A 13854-nucleotide genomic window follows, 5' to 3' on the forward strand; every position below is an offset into this window, starting at 1 on the left:
AATAGCTGAGTCGCCTTCGATGTGAATATAAGAGATGTTCAATTTTTTAACTAGTAGAATGCCTTCAAGAAAAGCATATGCCTCTGTGAAGTTGTTAGTACCCGGTGGAATGGAAACAAATTCTAAAGAAAAAACACACCCTATATGGTCCCTTATGCATACTCCTACTCTTGCATCACCCGGGTTCCCTTTAGAGGAGCCATCAAAATTCAATTTGAAATGCGTCAAATCTGGAGGACACCATTTCACTTTATTTCTATCAATTTTACTAATTCTCACTCTTGGAAAACGAGGTGATACAGGAATAGAAATGCCCTTCCAACAATTAATAACTTGGCAATCCCAAGAGATAAATTCCCTATTTGGATTGAACTGATTCGAAACATGAGCATTAACTAATTTTGATACTGATTTTTCAATGTAATTAAGAACATCAGAAAGAGGAGATGTCTGCTTTCTAAAAATATGCTTATTTCTTTCCCACCAAAGTGACCATACTACTGTGGATGGAATCACTTTCCAAATGCATGCAAAAAGAGAGGATGAGTATAAGACTGGCCATGACTAGAACAAATCCCATACATTATTTGGAAGAGGGATGCTAAAGGAAAGTTTATCAAGCACAAACATCCAACAATAATGAGCAAAATCACATTGGAGGAGAAGATGATCTAACATTTCATTATGCTCACCACAAAGTAAATAGGCAAATGGAGGTGCAATATTCAATTTATCAAGTCTCTCATTGGTAAGTATTCTCTTGTGTAGAGCAAGCCAAGCAAACATCCCTTCCTTGGGAAGAATACTATTGTTCCAACAAAAGTTATAAGCTCTTTGTGAATAGGATTGAACAAACATCTGATGAATTACCTTATACCCTTCCTTGATAGAGTAATTTTCATTCTTCGCAGGGCACCATATCAATTTGTCCAAACCATTAGAGATAAAACTATTGAGGTTCTTGAGAATCAAATAAAACTTTGCCTTTTGATTCAAGGAGATTGTAAGTGAAGCTAGATTCTTCCAAATGACATGGTTAGAAGGCTTCTCAATGTCATCTATGTAATCATAAAGGTAAGATCCCCATTGAGTAATAAATACAGGGATCACATCTACTAGAGATTCCTCAAGATTAAGAGAGGGGAGACCACTCCATGAATCATTCCAAAAGTTGACATCTTTACCATTATGTACTTGCCAAGATAAATATCTAGTAATCGCATTCCTAGAAGCCATCATGAAGTTCCAAACTACAGACCCTGATGGAGGATCAAGGATAGTAAAAATACGTGATGGGGTAGGAGTATTTAAATACTTTTCTTGCATAATTTGACAACACAAAGCATGTGGTTTTACATAAATATTCCAAACCAACTTTCCCCGAAAGGCCTTATTCCTTTTTGAAAGACCGTGTAGACCAACCCCACCTATAGATTTACTGAGAGTCATTTTTTTGAGAGACACAAGTGAGATATTTTTATCTTCTGAAAGATTACCTTTCCAAATAAAATTTTGAATAATTTTCTTGATATGGGAAACAATAGATTTTAGGGCTTGAAGGACATAAATGTAGTAGTTTGGGATTGTAGCCAAAATAATTTTGACAAGAAGGATTTTGCCTGACAGAGATAACCATCTAGCTTTCCACACAGAAATTCTTCTTTTTAATCTGTCAATCACAGAATTCCAAAAATAAGGTTCACATGCTCCCATAAAGAAAGGGATACCCAAGTACGAAGATGGAAGAGAATCCACTGGAAAGCCCAAGGTTTGGATAATGCTATTAGACATCATTTCAGAAGTATTAAATATGAATAATTTAGATTGTTGGGCATTGATTTTCTACCCAAATCTGGAAGTATATATGTCCAACATTTTCTTAATATGCCTTGCTTCTTGAATATTGGAACAACCAAATAAAAGTGTATCATCTGCAAATAAAGTGTGGGTGATGAAAATTGAAGTGTTAGGGATGCATACCCCCTTCCAAAGACCAAGAGTCAGCTGCACATTGACCAATCTGCTAAAAGCTTCTGCCATGATAATGAAGAGAAAAGGTGATAGTGGGTCACCTTGTCTAACTCCTTGAGTGGCTTGAAAAAAACCTGAAGGATTACCATTAATAATAACTAAGAAATGTGCACCAAAGAGACAATTTCTGATCCATTTGCACCACTTATCCGAAAAGACAAACTTCTTAAGCACTCTCAAAAGAAAAGACCAACATACTTTATCATATGCTTTCAACATGTCTAATTTAACTATGAAAGTAGGGGACTGTGAAGAGTTAATTGAGTGCAAAGCTTCATGGGCCACAAGTGCACCTTCTGATGTTTCCCTACTAGGAACAAAACCTCCTTGTTGAGGAGATATTAATTTAGGAATCAAGGATTTTAACTAGAGATACATAGCTTTTGTGAAGATCTTGTAAACTGTATCACACAAGGAGATAGGCCTAAAGTCTGCAAAAGATTGAGGGTTGTTGGATTTGGGGATAAGAGCAAGATGAGTTAAATTAAAGTTCTTGAAAATAAAAGATTTTTGTCTTGACTCCTCCAAAGCCATTAAAAGATCAAAACTTAAAATGTCCCAACACTTTTGAAAAAATAGCATGGTGAAACTGTCAGGACTTGGAGACTTGTCAGGAGCCATCGAAACTACCACCTCTTGGAGTTCAGTAAGAGAGAAAGGTTGCATCAGATAATCATTATCACGCTGTAAAATTAGACAAGGGGTGGAATATAATAATACCTTGACACTGGACTCCTCATAAACAAAAGGAGGAGAGGGAGCAAGAAGATTTTTAAAGAAGATTTCACCCTCTTCCCTAATTTCTTGTTCATTATTTAATTTTACACCCGAAAAAGAGGCATTGATAGAAAAGATAGTAGATGCAGCTTGCTTACTCTTTGCAGATGCCTGAAAGAACTTAGTATTTTTATCCCCATCTTTTAGCCATAGCTCCCTTGATTTTTGTCTCCAATACTCCTCCTCTCTAGAGCACAATTCTTCCCAGTCACTTTGTAAATGCTTCTGCCTTGGGAAGAATTCATGAATAATCCCATTAGAAAAGATAAGTTCGTTGATGTCCTTTAATTCCTTCTCTACATATGATTTCTCTACAAAGATGTTTTTGAATACTTCCCTATTCCAGACTTTGATATTTTCTTTTACAAACTGCATTTTCATATAGAGTTGAAATATTTTGTTCCCCCTATAGAAGGGGGCACTTACCCACCATTGACGAAGCAAAGCATGAAAGTGTGGGTGTTGAAACCACATTATTTCAAATTTAAAAGAAGGTATATGATGAGAAACTTCATGTTTATCCAAGCATAATGAGATAGGAAAATGGTCAGATCTAGAGAAAGATAGAATATTAGAGCTGAAAGTATATTTCTGAAGAATCCATTCATATGAATTGAAAAACCTGTCCAATTTGCTTGCAATTTAAAGGGAAGTTCTCTGGGTTGTCCATGTAAATTGACCATTAGAAGGTGAAATGTCAGAAAGGGTGTTATTAGACACAAAATATCTAAAGTAATCAATCACCTTAGAAGCAGTAGGGTTGCCTCCCTGTTTCTCACCCTGAGACATAATGGCATTAAAATCACCTCCTAAGATGATTTTCTGAACTCCCTGCTGATGGATCTGACAAGATAAAGTATTCCAAAGAGCATGTTTCTCACGAGGAGCTATTGGAACATAAATATTAAAGAGGAGAAAGGATAAATCAAAATTTTCAATAAGAATAAGATGCCAAATTGTCCCTTGGTTCAAGGTTTTTGATTTGATTGTCTTGGGATTCCACAAGGTCAGAATACCACCAAAAGCCCTTACTGTAGAGACATGTATGAAATCCCATAAAGTCCATTTTTTTAAAACATTTTGAGAGGCTTCATTAGAAATATTTGTTTCTTGTAATAAAATGATATCTGCTTGGGAGGAATCCAACTGCTGCTTGATCTACCCCCTCTTGTCAGAGGCATTCAAACATTGACATTCCAAGATATGATCCTCATTGCACTCGAGAATAACATGTTCTTCTCGGTCTTGAATGGGGTGAAAACTTGTCTACAATTGTAGACTGGATACCAGTTGCAATCTCTTCTTGGATTTTAAGAATTTTGGGCTTCCCACCTCTTTTTTTAGGTGTTTTAGATAACAGAGGAGATCAAGAGACTAATTGAGCAAGAGAGAGATGTTGATAAAAATTGAAGTCAAGCTATGTGGGAGGTTGAAAGGGCAGATATGAATTATCTTCAGCCACAAGGTGATCAGCATGACTAGATTCCAATAGGGGTGAAAAAGTGGGTGGTGAAGTATTAAGAGCGAGAGGCATAACATCAATAGAAGGGTCATCCTTAATTTCTGGGAATTCCTCAAGAGCAATTTTATCAATCAAGTCTGATGTGACAGAGATAAGGATATCATGTGCCATTAATTCAATATTTGGAGCATTCGATGAGGATCCAATAGTGGGAAGATTGCGACCAACCACATGGAAAGGTTGGCAATTAAAAATCAAGCTATGAATTAGGTTATCCTTTGCATTCTGTGAAAGAAAAATTTCCTGGAATTGAGAGTCTGAGGGTCCCACAAGAGTTAAACTCAAAAAAGAAGTGAACTGCCTAAAGAGAGAGGAAGTAAATATGTTCTTATACAACCAATCAACCAAGATTGAAGAGAAGTGGATTTTAAAAGATATATTCTTGTATCTACCCACAAATTTTTGCAAAGAACATGAACCAGAGACTGTAAGGAAAGCATAGTGCGTAAACGCCTTCCTAATGTCAATTAACAAGGAAGATCATGCAAGAATGTAGTTTAAAACTGTTACAAAATGTTAAGAATAACATATAGACAAACAAATAGAATCAATACAGAGATAGAACACCAGAATTACATGAGAAACCCTTTCAAGAAAAAACCCACCACCAATAGTTGAAACACTTTATTTCCAGTAAATGAATTTACAATAAAGTTTTAGTCTACAACTATAGGTATTCATTCTCAGATTCTCATGAACTAGACACTACAATCGGATCCCGGATATTAGTACATTCACCATAGTTATCCAATGGCTTCATATCTAAGATTGTCGATAGTTCATCTAAGAAACTGCACCAACAGTTTGAAGACTAACCATCTGCGTCAGTCTACATTCATGAGAAACACAATATCCCACATGCCCCATGAAGTCGGGTCAGTTCATATTCATATACACTGACAAGACCATCTTCAATGTCAAGTGTTTATCTTTGGACTCTGGTTCGAGCGCACACCCGTAGTCAGTCTCTACTCCATCGACCATCGAAAAAAACCACAAATGCATTGGTCCGATCTTCTAAAGATACTCTGATCATCGAAGGTACTTCCATCGGGTCATTGACAAGACAACCAATAGCTATCTTGATCGTCTGATCTTCCTTGATCTGCTTGATCTCTCTTTTCATGCTCTGCCACGTGGCACCCCCTGATTGGCTCCAGGGTCCCTGTCCTACCACCTTAGCACGACCTCACTAAACACCTAAAACAAAGTTCTTATTTTTCAGGCTCCACCTTGGTCACCCAGTCATGGAGGATAAACTTCATCCATCTTGCCATAGCGGTATAGTGACAATCATCCGATCATCTCGGACTTTCTCACTAGTTAACTCATCTGAGTTTCTCTCTTGTCGGGTCCCACCATGGTCACCATGTCATAGAGGATAAACTTCGTGCATCTTTCCATAGTGGTATAGCGACAATCATCTGATCATCCCGGACTTGCTCACCCGTTAACCCATTTGAGTTTCTCTTTTGTCGGGCCCCACCACTTGGTCACCAAGTTGCAATAGATAATGTTTGTGCATCTCCATCATGTGGTATAGAAATAATAGTTGATCCACCTTCAACTTGCATGGTCTTTAACACATTTCTTTTTTAACGTGCTTTGTCGCCAAGGCGCAAGGATTAACTGACGATCATCTTCCCGTCGTGGTATAGCGATAGTTGTTGGATCATCTTGGACTTGATCACCTATTAAATGACCACAGGAAGAATATTTCATCGACCCATCGGCAAGAATCACATCAACAAATGTTCAAATGGGATAGGTTACTCCAATCAGTCTGAACACAGGTCAAGTTAATTTGAGGAACATATTTCCAACAAACTCCCACTTGATGAGGAATTCACTGGACCGATTCCCATTTTAGACGTTACTAAGAATCATGGATATCAAGACCCATAGAATTAGAACACCACGTGAACTTGTGAGTGCTCACCAGTTTTGTCAAGGCATCTACAACATTTTCTAGAGTGTCTACCTTGTAAAGATAAACTTTTCCATCTTCCACCATGTCACGAACAAAGTGATATTGAACATCAATATGCTTTGATCTGGCATGGAAAGTAGGATTCTTTGCCAAACATAAGGCACTCTGACTGTCACTTCAAATTTTAACCTACCCTACATCAAAACCAATATCTGAACTCAAACACCTAAGCTAGACAACTTCTTTACAAGCATGTGTGGCCGCCATGTATTCTGCCTATGTAGTGGACAAAGCGACTACAAATTGTCGCTTGTTCATCCAACTAATTGCTCCACCATTCATGACAAAAACATATCCACTGGTGGATCTTTTGCTGTCTATGTCTCCTACCCAATCAAAATCCACAAAACCACATACACTGAGAGTTTTCTTTGAATCATTAGAATGACTATGATAGCACAAAGCAAAATTTGAAGTTCCCTTCAGATATCTAAACACCCTCTTTACAACATCCCAATGCGGCCTTCCTGGATTTGACATAAACCTGCTCAGTACTGTTGGCATTACAATAAGTAGGGAAGATTGTTGGAATTACAGTAAGTTTGTTGGTTGATGATATTGAGAAGGTTGTTGGAGATTAATTAATAAAGGATGATTATTGTCTTAATATTATTATTTTGTCATTGATGTCAAGCAATTGATTTTCTGATTGAGTATGATGTTGCCTTATCTTAAAGAGTATGTTTTGATGAGTATAAAGATGTCAGTAAGTGACACAGAAAGAATGTGAAAATGAAGGGGAGTAATAAGTTATTCAATGGGCAACTATTACCGAGTTAGACAGTGATGATATTATGATTTTTGATATCCTATATATGTGTATTTGAAGACTGAACAAGAAGGAGAAAAGATTTGATGAAAAGGTTTGATATTACTCTATTTTATCGAGCAAGGAACTAGTCGGTAAACTTCAAGTTTATCAGTCACCGAGTAGAAGCAACTGAGATGAATGTCTACCGAGTAAAGTTCAGTATTAACCGAGTATCAACCGAGCAGTAACAGAATGCATTAAATAAGTGAATACATTATTAAATGAAGGATGCCAATGAGCTAGAGATTTATAAAAGATTGGAATGTCATGCAAGAAGTTTGTTAAGAATCAACGGTAATGGAAATTCAAGAGTTAGATCTACCTAGGAAGGAATACAAGTTTCAAGGCAAGATAAAACATTTTTCAGTTCAAAGGCTACAATGAACCTAGTCAAGTTTGAAGAACTAATGGCTAAGATTAATCATGGGAAATGTGATTAAGGAGATTAAGTGGTTAGGAATTGCTTATAAATAAAGTAAAGATGAAGAATAGTTATGCGGGCAAATTAGAAGCACAGTGATGTTGCTGAAGTAATTACAGAGTACAGAAGATTGAAAATCTGTTTGAAGAACAAAGTGAGAAGCCCAATAAGGAGAAAGATAAGTCTTATGACAAGATTAGATTGAGCACATAAAATCTGCTTTAGCATTTCAGATGTGAAGTTGCAGATATATTTTATTACTATTATTTATTTTTGTAAGTGACAAGAAATCCCTTAACCGAGTGGATCTAATAGTCTTATTTGTAAATCCTCTAGGTTGGTAACATTTTGAATGAGTGTTTGAAATCCTTTGACATGGTCACTTCTAACAAAGTGAAGATTCTAATAGATCTGAGGGAAATCCCTTAATCGGGTCACATCTAGTAATGTGTTTGTAATCTTTAACAGGATTTGCTTTTAACCGAGCATACTCTAGAAGAGTATATTTTCTTGTGGGTCCAAAATCCCACAGTGGTTTTTCCCTATTTGGGTTTCCATGTTAAATCTGGTGTCAAATGTGTTTTAATATTTCAAGTTTATCTATTTATGAGTTTGAATGATTTACAGTCATAGTTGCATATCAAGAACAGTGCTACCGAGGTTGAATCCGATTAGATTACTAAATTGTGAGTTTATCTAATTCACACCCCCCTCTCATCTAACTAATAATTGGTATTAGAGCTCAGACTCCAAAATAAAATATTAAAGGAAATTGAGGCAAGATCCAAAGATGTATAAAAGGGATGCACCAAAGTTGAACAAGTCAATTTTCACCACATGGCAGAAAAGGATGAAGTTGCACTTATCAGGAATTGGAGAATATGCAACATATTATCTAGAGAATGATTATATTGCACCTAGCACCTACCCTATGACGATGGAAGAAATAAAGGCAAAGCAAGAACATATTCAAGCAATGATTGAGATAATATCAACTTTGACCGACTCAGAGTTTAATGATCTAGAAGGTTGTAATGATGCTAAAGCAATGTGGAATAAGCTTATATCTATGTATGGAGGAGATGAACATGTTCAAAGAGTAAAAGTAGACAGTCTGAGAGGACAACTTGAATCCATGAGAATGAATGAAGGTGAGAACATAATCCAATACAGTACAAGGTTAAAGGAAACTATCAATCAAATCAAAGGAGCAGGAGGAACTATTGAAGAAAAGGATGTAACAAGTAAGTTATTGAGAACACTTCTACTTACTTATGCCATTAGAGTCTCTACAATTAATGAATTAAGGTCTGTACCAAACATGTCAGTCTCTTTGGATGTTACTATCAGTAATCTACATGCTTTTGAGTTAAGTAATTCTGATAACAGTGGATCTTCGGTAAACAAAGTTGAATATGCATTTAGTTCTTTTCATCTTGGTGAATCTGATGATTACAATGATAGAATGTATAAGTATGCTGAAGGAAATCATAGTGGAGCAAGTGAGAGATTTCGCAAAAACATGGAACAAGTAAACAAACTATATGAGGAAATCAGAAAGCAAGAAGAGTTTGAAGCATTATTAGCCAGAAGGTTACCGAGAAGCAAAGGTAAGTATAAAGGGGAGTTACCTTTAAAATGTTTTAACTGTGATAAAATTGGACATATGGCTTCAAACTATCCTGACAAAGAATCTAGTGAAAAGAGAATACCGAGATGACAGACCAAAAGAGAACTATTACAGAGGACGCCGAGACTTCAAAAGGAGAGATAGAAAGACATGCCTAGTAGCTGATGAGGAATCCAATGATGATAAATCTGATAGGACTGAGACAAAGGAAGTTGTATATGTGGCTATCAAAGATGGATCAGATGAAGAAAGGTATGAAGAAAAATCCTTAATATCACACATAAATAAAAATGATTCTTGGATCATAGATAGTGGATACTCACATCACATGACAGGTGATAAACACAATTTTGTTAAATTAGAAGATTATGATGGAGGTTATGTAAGATTTGGTAATGATGCACCATGTCCTATGAAAGGTAAAGGTTCTATTACACTTCTTGACAATGCTAAATGTGATAATGTATATTGGGTTGAAGGTCTGAAATACAATTTTTTGAGTGTAGAACAACTAAACAATACAAGATACCGAATAGAATTTCATAAAGGAATTGTCAAAGTTCATGACAAACATGGAAAGTTGGCTGCTACCGGGACTCAAACAAGATGTAATACATTTCATCTTGACTCAACTCAAAACAATTGTCTGTATGCAAAAATAGAAGATACCTGGTTATGGCATAAAAGGTTTTGTCATGTAAATTTTGATAACCTGATCAAAATAAGTAAGAAGCATTGTGTAAGAGGTCTACCGAGCTTGGAAAAACCTCAGAATGCTATATGTCAAGGATGCTAGATGGGTAAGATGACAAAATCAAGCTTTACAAATAAGTCTTACACTTCTAAAGAAATTTTAGATCTTGTGCACACTGATCTTTGTGGTCCTATGAAAGTTCAAAGTTATTATGGTGATAAATACTTCATATTATTTATGGATAATTACTCAAGGATGATGTAAGTTATGTTTCTAAAAGAGAAATCAAAAGATTTTCAAATGTTTAAATGGTATAAGGCAAGAGTTGAAAAAGAAACAAGAAGACAGTTGAAATGTCTTAGATCTGATAAAGGAGGAAAATTCATTTCTGATGAATTTAACTTATTCTGCAATGATCATGGTATAAAGAGACAAGTGACTGCACCAAGGACACCACAGCAAAATGGGATAGCTGAAAGAAGAAATAGATCAATTGTAGATTGTGCCAAAACTTTGATGATAGAAAAGAAAGTACCTCAAACATTTTGGAGAGAAGCAATAAGCAGTGCAATTTACACCTTGAACTAAGTACAACTGAATAAAGGAACTATGAAGACACCTTATGAAATCTGGTATGACAAGAAACCAAATGTAAGTTATTTTAAAATATTTGGAAGTAGATGTTATGTTCACAAAGATGACAAAAATGGAAAATTTGATTAGAAAAGTGAGGAAGGAACATTTCTTGGTTATTCCTCTAGAAGTAAAGCATTTAAATGTCTGATCAAATCATCTAACAAAATTGTAGAAAGTGCAAATGTGAAAATTGATGAATTTGCAGAAAGGAATGATGAAGTAAATTCCAAAGAACCAGAAGACTATGAAGAGTTTGTATATGTACAACTGACCAGTTTTACTGAGAAAGCCAATGAAGAAAATACTCAGTTACCAAGTGATGAAGAAGATCATACAGAGCCTATCGAGCCTATATTAGCAAAATATGTCAGGAGAAATCATGCATCAAGTCAGATTATAGGAGATAAGGATGCTCCAGTGATGACAAGGAAAAAACTGAGACACAACACATGTCTGATATCCGAATTTGAACCAAGGATAGTAAAAGAGGCATTAAACAATGAAGATTGGGTGAATGCTATGATAGAAGAGATTGAACAAATCAAGAAAAATGAAACATGGACACTGGTCCCAAGACCAAAAGAGAAAAATGTAATCAGTACAAAGTGGATTTTCAGAAACAAGCTAAATGAAAAAGGTGAGGTCATTCGGAATAAAGTAAGGCTAGTTTGCAAAGGTTATGCTCAAGAAGAAGGAATAGGCTAAGGGGAGACTTTTGCACCTGTAGAAATACTTGAAGGAGTAAGAACATTGTTGGCATACGCTGCTTACAAAAATTTCAAGGTATATCAAATGGATGTTAAATCTACATTTTTTAATGGTATACTAGAAGAAGTCTATATTGAACAACCTGAAGGATTTATTGAAGAGAAGAATAAAGATCAGGTATGTAAGTTGAATAAAGCTTTATATGGTCTAAAGCAAGCACCTAGAGCATGGTATGAAATATTGCACTCTTACTTAATCAGGATTGGATTTATGAGGACTAGTGAAAACAACAACATGTATATGAAGAATGATGAGGAGAATGGAATACTGATGTCAACCTTATTTGTTGATGATATTGTTTTTTGTGGAAATGATTCTTTATGTAAGAACTTTGGAAATGAAATGTGCAAAGAATTTGAGATGTCACTAATCGGTGAGATAAAGTATTTTATAGGTTTACAAATATTGCAAATGAAAAATGGGATTTTCATTACTCAATCCAAGTATATAAAGGAAATCTTGAAGAAATTTGGAATGGAGGATTCTAAACCTGTGAGTACTCCTATGACTACTAATTGTAAACTATCAAAGAATGATGAATCTACATCTGTTGATGAGACACTTTACCAATCTATGATTGGAAATTTGCAATATGTAGTTCACAGCAGACTTGATATAGCACATGTAGTAGGTATAGCTGCAAGATTTTCTGCAGATCCCAAAGAAACCCATATGACAACAGTCGAGAGAATTTTCAGATACTTGAGAGGCACTAAAGATTATGGTTTACTATATGAAAAGAAGAATGATTTTGACTTAAAAGTCTATACTAATGTTGGTTGGGCAAGAAATATTGATGATAGAAAAAGCACAAGCGGTGGAGCTTTCTTTTTGGGAGAAATACTAGTAAGTTGGCTTAGAAAGAAACAAGGATGCATTTCATAGTCAACATTTGAAGTTGAATATGTCGCTGCAGCATTGAATTGTACCAATATAGCATGGATCAAACAACTGTTGGAAGGTATGAATGAGACAGTTACCGAGACAGTAACTATATTTTGTGATAATACAAGTGTTATTAACATTTCAAAGAATCTGGTAATGCACTCTAAGACAAAGCATATCTCTATAAAGTATCATTATCTTAGAGAAGAAGTTCAAGAAAAGAATATTGTGTTGGAATATGTTAGCACAAAGGAACAAATAGTAGACATCTTCACAAAGCCACTACCAAGGGACACTTTTGAGTATCTCAGAAGTAAGTTAGGGGTCCTACCCCTATCTAGCACTCACTGACAGAGTTTAGTGACGGCATCAATTCTATGAATACATAGAATACTATTTGTGAGTTGATGCTGATTTACACACTTTAGAAGGTTGTCTAAAGTTGTGCAGGGAATAATGAATGAAGACAAGATGCTCTGACTGAGATACATTTGTATATGTTTTAACAGCCAGGAAATTACTTCATAGGAGAAGTAATCATGGATCAGTCTTACTTTTGGCATTGTTGTTAAAGGGGGAGAAGACTAATGGCAAGGGGAGAAGATTACAAGATAAGTTTACAACTCGAAGATAACAGGAGAAGATTCACAGCAGTTTGAATCAGTTGGAATAAATCAAGTTGGTATTGCCATAAATGCCAAAGGGAGAGATTGTTGGCATTACAATAAGTAGGGAAGATTGTTGGCATTACGGTAAGTTTGTTGATTGATGATATTGAGAAGGTTGTTGAAGATTAATTAATAAAGGATGATTATTGTCTTAATATTATTATTTTGTCATTGATGTCAAGCAATTGATTTTCTGATTGAGTATGATGTTGCCATATCTTAAAGAGTATGTTTTGATGAGTATAAAGATGTCGGTAAGTGACACAAAAAGAATGTGAAAATGAAGGGGAGTAATAAGTTATTCAATGGGAAACTATTACCGAGTTAGACAGTGATGAGATTATGATGTTTTGATTGTTTTGATCTCCTATATATGTGTATTCGAAGACTAAACAAGAAGGAGAAAATATTTCATGCAAAGGTTTGATATTACTCTATTTTACCAAGCAAGGAGCTAGTCAGTAAACTTCAAGTTTATCAGTCATCGAGTAGAAGCAAACGAGATGAGAATGTCTACCAAGTAAAGTTCAGTATTAACCGAGTATCAACCGAGCAGTAACAGAATGCATTAAATAAGTGAATACATTATTAAATGAAGGATGCCAATGAGCTGGATATTTATAGAAGATTGGTATGTCATGCAAGAAGTTTGTTAAGGATCAACGACAATGGAAATTCAAGAGTTAGATCTACAACATCGATTGAATGGTCCTAACCGAGCACAAGTACCTAGGAAGGAATACAAGTTTCAAGGCAAGATAAAACATTTTTTCAATTCGAAGGATACAATGAACCTAGTCAAGTTTGAAGAACTGATGGCTAAGATTAATCATGGGAAATGTGATTAAGGAGATTAAGTGGTTAGGAATTTCTTATAAATAAAGTAAAGATGAAGAACAGTTATGCAAGAAAATTAAAAGCATAGTGATGTTGCTGAAGTAATTACTGAGTACATAAGATTGAAAATATGTTTGAAGAATAGAGTGAGAAGCCCAGCAAGGAGAAAGATAGGTCTTATGAC

The sequence above is a fragment of the Cryptomeria japonica genome, chromosome 4 (genome assembly GCF_030272615.1).
Source record: "Cryptomeria japonica chromosome 4, Sugi_1.0, whole genome shotgun sequence".
Classification (NCBI taxonomy): domain Eukaryota; kingdom Viridiplantae; phylum Streptophyta; class Pinopsida; order Cupressales; family Cupressaceae; genus Cryptomeria; species Cryptomeria japonica.